Genomic DNA, 7,602 nt, shown 5'->3' with positions numbered 1-7,602 from the left:
AAATATGCCATTGTCATTTGGATAGCAATTGCTTTGAATCTATGGACTGATATGGATAGTATGGCCATTTTGATGATGTAAATTCTTTCTATTCATGAACATAGTAAATGTTTCTTCTTGATGGCATTACTCAGTTTCTTCAGTATCTTACAATTTTCGGAGTACAGGTCTTTTACCTCCTTAGTTAAACTTATTCCTCGCTGCTTTCTTTTTAATTCAATTTTAAATGCCATTGTTTTCTCAATTTCCCATTCTAACAGTTCATTATTGGTATATTAAAATGCAACTGACTCCTGGATATTTATTTTGTATCCTGCCACTTCACTTAATATACCAGTTCCAATAGATTTTTTGTGGAATCATTAGGGTTCTAATATATAGTATTACCTCATTGGCAAATAATAACAGTTTTACTTCTTCCTTTCCTATCTGGATGCTTTCTGTTTCACCCTCTTGTCTGATTGCTGTGGCCAGCACTTCCACTCCTATGTTGAATAACAGGAGTAAAAGCAGACAACACTGTCTTATTCCTGATCTTAGGGTGAATTATTCTATTTTTTCCCTGTTGAGTGTGATTTTGGCTGTGGGTTTGTCATATATGACCATTATTATGTTGAGGTTTATTCCCTCTGTTTACACTTTGCTGAGAATGTCTATCATAAATGGCTACTGAATTTTATAAAATGTTTTTCTGCATCTGTTGATATGATCATGTGAATAAATCCCAGTTGATCATGGTATGTGATCTTTTTAATACACTTCTGAATCCATTTGCTAATATTTTGTTGAGAATTTTAGCACCAATGTTCATCAGGGATATTGGCCTATAATTTCTTTATTTGTGGTGTCCTCATCTTCTTTTAGAACTAGGATAATGCTGGCCTCATACAATGAGCTTGGGGAGTCTTCCTTCCTCTTGAAATCATTGGAATAGTTTCACAAAGAGAGGTATTTATTCTTTGATAGTTTGGTAAAATTTGCCTTAAAGCCATTTGGTTGAGGACTTTTGTTTGCTGGGAGGTATTTGATTACTCCATGAATTTCATTACTTGTAACCAGCCTATTTGGATTTTCTGACTCTTCCTGATTCAGTATTGGAATATTGTGTTTCTAGGAATCTGTTCGTTTTGCCTACATTGACCAATTAGTTGGCATATAGTTGTCCATAATGTTTTCTTACAATGTCTGTATTTCTGTGGTGTTTGTTGTTACTTCTCCTCTTTCATTTCTGATTTTATTTATTTGGTTGCTCTGTTTTTCTTCTTGATTAGTTTTGCTAAAAGTTTATCAATCTTGATTATATATTCAAAGAAGTAGTTCTTCGTTTCATGGAATTTTTATATTGCTTCTTTTAGAACACTATTTCATTCATTTCATCTCTGATCTTTATTGTTTTCTTTCTTTTAATCAATTGGGGCTTTGTTTTTTGTTATTTTTCTGATATGAGTTTGGGGCACAGTCCTTTATGAGGGCTCCTCATTTCCTATCAACCCCTGTCTCTCCATCAAACAGAATCCCCAATGATTTTCATTGCCAGATGTTATGCGGGCACCTCTTCCCAGCTCTGGTGCTCTGGGCTGGGGAGCCCAGGGTAGGGTCCTCAGTGGGTATTTTTGCTGCTGACCTACCCCTGCAGTTTCTCTACTACCACACATACATGTGGGACCAGTACTTTTAGTATCTCTTCTTCCTACTAGATGTGGCTTGAATGTGGCTTCTGTAATTCTTGGTTATAAGAGTTTTGTTCACCCAGTTTTTAGTTGGTTATTGAGGTTTATTGTTCTATAACTTAATTGTGATTTCATTTTGGTACTTCTACCTGCTTTGTCTCCATCTTGTATTCTGGGTATCTTCTGTGGTGGGGGTCTGTCTAGAGCTTATATCCATTTTTAAAAATTGGGTTGCTTTGCTTGTTTTTTTCCATTTTGAGATTGAAGAGGTTATACACATTTGGATACCAGATTTTTCTCAAATCCATTTTGAAAACACTTTATTCAAATCTGTAGTTTATCTTAAAATCAGTTAGAAGACAGATATCCACAAAAGTGTCCTCCTTTGCCCTCTCTCCTGCTCCACCTACCGTGAGAGGCTTTTTTTCTTTTCCTTTCTGGAGAGCTTGGTGAATCCCCACCTCAAGGCAGTCCTTTTTCTGGGAAGAAAAGAGATTATATTGTAGATTCTGATTTCATTTACTAGCCTCAGACCATGTGGACTCTACTTTATCTGACTTTCAAGGTAATGAGTGCTCTCTCTCTCTCTCTCTTTCTCTCTCATTCCCACTGAGCAGAGTGTCCTCGCAGAAGCTGACTGTGCTGGCTGTGTGGGCTGGCAGCTGGTACAGGGCTAGAGGAGAAGTCACTGATGGAGGACACTGGGGTATGGTTTAGGGGTGCTGGCCTGCCCCAAAGCCTCTAACCTGATACTGTGACTTTCTGGAACCTTCCATAAGACCTTTTGTAATGTCCCTTCTGCTCACAGAAGCTCAAGTGGGTCTTTCTTTTTCAACTGAGAACTTCACTTGGATAGAGGACAATCACCAGGGTGGTCCATGTGACTGGCTGGGCTTTTCTAGTTTGCTTTCCTGACTGAAAAGGCAGGAATCCTCACTTGGAGGGAGAAGAAGCAGGCCAGAATGTGAAGGTTGTGTTGATGTTGAGACCTCTGCATAGCTGAGGTTGATTTTCTAAGCTAAGATGAGATTCATATTCCAGTCATAAGGCACTGTGAAAATGGAGCAGAAATTAGGGTTTGCCATGCTCCCCATTGACACTAGTTGTCTAGATTGTAACCCTCCATGCTACCCAGGCCCTAGTTGTCCACACTGGGGACTCTCATACCCCACTGACAATATCATAAAGGGTAAAGAGGCTGTAGACAGAGAAAAACAGCAGTTGATGCTGAAGATGTGTTCTTGAACTGTACATTCATGACAGCCCACCAAATGAACACAAATGCTCTCAGTCCCCTTAAAACTCTATGAAGCTCTATGACCAAGAAAGAATATATATTTTAAGCCTACGTTTTGGGTATTAAGAAAAAAATAATTATGTAGTGATTAAAAATACAATCCCTAAGTAAATCCCCAGTTTTTGCTGACAAAGGGATATTCAGTGATGCCATAAGAGAATTTTCTATGACTCCAAGTTCTCTGTAATGTGCAGGCAAGACTTGAGGCAGTGTAACCAAATGCAGATCCAGCTACCCACCCCTTGCAAAACCAGTACTCAGGAGGCAGTTGCTGATGTAAAGCAAAGTGGTTTTATCCAGGGCCCAGTAACCTGGCAGATGGGAGATTCTTGTCTCAAAGCTCACCTCATCATTTCAGCCATCCTGACTAGTTTATATAGGGGGACCATGGGAAGAGGAGAAGTAAGGAATTTCTGGCACCATGCAGTTTCTGAGTTCTGCTCTTTGGTGGTTTCAATGTCTCCTGAGTGCATCATCATGTAGATTCATTCTCCATCTGCAGTTTCACTGCTAATATCCGGGAACAGGACCTGCAAGCTCTATTTCTACTGGTTCTGGTGTGAGTCTCTGATGCCTCCCCAGTCCTTGTGATCAGGATCATTTCTTGATTAATCAGGAGCTGCAACTGCTGATGTCTATAAAACACCTGTAAGGAAACTTTTAATACATGAATCATGAGTCTATTAGTACAGACTATTCTATAATTACCACCCAATTAGTTTATTATGTCTATTTCAATAACTGTTATAGTTCCAGGGGTCATCAAAGGGCAGGAGAGGGGAGGCAGGGCATTCTCTGAAGAAGCAAATAGGCACAGAACACACTAGGATTATTAGAAAAGACTGTTGAAGAATTGACTCAAACCCAAGCCTCAGTCTCCCAGTCCCAATGTCCACTTCAAAGATCAGAACTTTAGTTCTACCAACCCATTCCTGGTTCCCAGGAATACCACACATGTTTCTAACCTCTGGAAAATACACTGTCTTTAGGTGTATTTAGGGCAGAGTAAGAAGAGATAGGGCCAAGACATAACATAAAATATTTTAAGAAAATGAGGAAATGCATAATTCTTGAATTTGAAAATACTGAATTTGCCTGTCAGAATGTGTGTGCATGCATGTGTACATACATATATGTGTGAACATGTGTTTATGTGTGTCCATCTCCCATAAGTCTCTATGAAGCTTTTCTAACTTCAGAAGTATAAAATACCTGAGTTGTAGGACCATCTCACCCAGCTACAAATCTCTGTCTCAGTTTTACCCCCTGTAAAATGGGAATAACAATAGTACCTAAAATTGCTATAATTCATGTAAAGGGTTTAGTGTAACATCTAGCCTGGAGTAAATGATTAAAGTATTAGCTGTCATTAAAAAAAAAAGAAGTATAAAATACTACTAACATAAAACATATCATTTGAAGGGTTTTTTACTATATTTATTTCATTTTTTGAATTTTTAATAGGAAGCCATTAATTTAAATTCATGTCAGTTGTTCTCAGTAAAGATGGTATAGATTAATCAAAACAATAACAAATTAGTCCTGGCTGGTGTAGCTCAGTGGATTGAGTGCGGGACTGCAAACCAAAGGATTGCAGTTCAATTCCCAGTCAGGCACATGCCTGGGTTGCAGGCCAGTTCCCAGCAGAGGATGCATGAGAGGGAACCATACATTGATATTTCTCTCCCTCACTCCTCCCCTTCCTCTCTAAAGATAAATAAATATTAAAAAAACAATAACAAATTAGTCAAACTTCAGTATAAAATAAAGTTTTACCTATACATTGATGAAGGTAAAAAAGTTATTGTGTGAAAACAGGTTGACATTTACAACATACTTAAAACATATACTCCTTTTGGGCCTCTCTCATCTCTGTTATCTCAGCCTTTGGCTGCTCACACTATCCCATTAAGTTCCTGTCCTGGCAGTGGGTGACTACCAAGGCCTTGTTCTTTCCCTCCTCATCATAGCATGCATTCCAGAAAGAACATCTGTCTACCACTAACCTGAGGCTTCATTCTGGGAGAACCCCATGGACAGGCAGATCAACACTGGTAGCCCCTCATTTGTCAATCCTGATATCCAGAAGCTGCTGGAGATACTGATCACCAAGAAAGCAAAACTGAAGATTTGGAAGGAGAAAGAAAAGGATGGGTCATTTTCAACCCCCCAAACATTCTGGAGCATGAAGGACAGACCAGAGCAGGTGTCCAGTCCTCAGCAGTTCTCATATCTCCAGTTCTTGGGGGACTATCAACAGCAGAAGTGCAGCCAGTTCTCCTGAGGTCTCCCCTCCCAGCACAGAGTTCCCGGTGGCTACTGTCTGGCTTCTTATGAGCCTCTCCTACTTCTTTGTTTTACTCAATGGAGTCTCTAACCACTTCCCAGCTCCAATTCAGCCTAGTGCATCTTCAGGGCTTTCCCAAGCCCCATCATTGCCTCTCTCTGGGGTCCAACCCCAAACTTTGACCGGAAACTTTCCCCTGCTCCATCCCCCTTCTCTGGCTCAGGTCCAGATCCAGACTCATATGCTCCCTCTAATCTGATCACCTTCTTTTCTGCCCTAGATGAGCACCTCTGAGATATTTTGCCTTACAATTTAAAATAAGGTACAATCATTCTTCCCAAATGGCATTCAGCATCAGGAATAGAGCAAGGAAAGGGCTTTATCCCCTGTGACAAGATCTCAGGAAGTCTTTAGATAACCACTCTTAACCTTCCCCAGCACAGTAGGGCCTCCCATGACCACAGGTCAGTTTCCATTCCTCATAGGGACTTTATGAGACCTAATGTCCAGGGGCAAAATCTTCCAAAGAAGCTCATCACAGATGAACAGGGTGGCCTTGGCTTCAGAGTTCAGGTGTCTCTGGAACTGATAAAAGCTCAGGGCCAATTGCCAGGGGTCTATCAGACACAAGTCAAGCAAGGGCCCTGACAGCTCTCTGCATTTACAAGTAAAAGCAGCCAGGACATACAGATGATGGAGTCCAAGAAAGGACTATGGGACTTTCTTGGTACCATAGAAAGTCCCATAGCAAAGATCAACTAGGGAAGGAATTTAGCAGGGGCTTACAGCAATGTATGAGGAGGATCCCAAAAGTTCTCTCCAGGAGCTGAATCAGCTTCACAGAGAAATTTCTTAGAATGAACTCTAAGAAGTCAGAAAGATACCTGAGGCCTTCAAAGAGTAAAACAGGGACCCAGAAAATAACCTTTAGAAAAATTCTTAGGACCCCATTTGGGCAGGAAGTTAGAACAGATCAGCTAGGGTTTGATCCCATCAGTGCCGGGTGCTCCTGGCTTGCTGCCAACCATGCTTTTATTAAGTGCCACACTCTCACAGGCCCCAGGAATTAAGGATCCTTGAAGGATTGGGAATATTACATAAACACCTTCTCTGAGCTTCTCCTTCCTTATTCTACTCACTTGACAGATGCTGGAAGCACATATGATTAGGTTTCAGGAGAGGCATAAATGGGGCCAGCCCCTCTAGGCCTTTGAGCTCATAAATCTCAAGCTATGTGAGGTTCTGCACTACCCCCTCCACAGTCCCCCTCCCCAGTTCAGCTGTCTGTGTATCTGCAGTCCACTCAAAAGCCAAGTTCACCAAGGTCTTGGGGAAACCAGCTCAGCCTCAGCTCTTTAGGGGAGAGGATATAATAACAAAAGTCATTGCTCACCCCAGCAGGACCACTACCTATCACCTCACCTGTGTCTGAGGAAATCTTGAGGCCCTGGGAGGGACAGCCTCTGGTTATGGCCATGGGCCCTCAGAGGACACTGACCAGACAGGAGGGCAGGCAGTCTTATCAGCCCCTCACACTCAGCCTCATGTGAAAACCTGGAATGTTGGGACTGTCCTGGGGGTTAAGAAAGGAGCTGGGAGCCAAATCCAAGTTCAGGAATACATAAGACTGAGCCAATGGAGGGAAGGCTTCTGGAGATTTCTATGATATTGCAGGAATACTGGCAATGAACTTGGAGTCCAGTATCCAAACCCATTTTCACCAAAGGCCACAACATCATGGTTGCCTTCAAAGGGCCCAATGTAATTTTATGACTGTATAAATGTAACTACTTGGGGAGTTGGAAAATGGTGACAGAGTAGGGGGGAGCAGATTCCACTTCCCCCTACACACAGGAGAAAAACCTGGCTGGTCTACAGGTTTTTAGCAATATAGAATTACCTCAAAAAGATCAATACATTTCAAACAAACAACCTAACCCTACACCTACAAGAACTCGAGGAACAGCAACAAAGACAGCCCAGAGCAAGTAGAAGCCAACAGTGCCACAGCATATATGAAAATAAGAGACCAGAAATTGCAGTGGACACTGAAAAACCAGAAGTGTATTGCTAATTTACTATCCTTCACGTCACTTGTGTTCCTTTAGCAAACTACTCAAAGTTCTACACCCGCTATTTATGTTACCCAGGACACATAGATTCTGTCATATGATTGTTGCTCTAATATTATTGTAAATAATAGCTGTTCCATACCATTGTAAATACTTCACATCACCCCTCCCAAATCTTAACCCACTTCACAGTTTCCTGAACTTTATTACTGTAGTGGTTAACTCTATTCTCTCACACACTACACCTATTTACTATCCTTTACTCTCACCTTACCT

The 7,602-nt window shown here is 41.2% G+C and overlaps 1 pseudogene; it reads left to right on the top strand.

Moving 5' to 3' along the window:
- The first annotated feature begins 1,542 nt into the window (after window positions 1-1,542).
- Window positions 1,543-6,943, top strand: LOC119060084 (spermatogenesis-associated protein 31E1-like; annotated as a pseudogene).
- Window positions 6,944-7,602: the final 659 nt, after the last annotated feature.

The sequence above is a fragment of the Artibeus jamaicensis genome, unplaced genomic scaffold (assembly GCF_021234435.1).
Source record: "Artibeus jamaicensis isolate MK-2021 breed Jamaican fruit bat unplaced genomic scaffold, CSHL_Jam_final scaffold_1964, whole genome shotgun sequence".
Lineage (NCBI taxonomy): Eukaryota > Metazoa > Chordata > Mammalia > Chiroptera > Phyllostomidae > Artibeus > Artibeus jamaicensis.
Note: the sequence above shows the minus strand (reverse complement) of the source record. Positions and strands in the feature narration are given on the sequence as shown.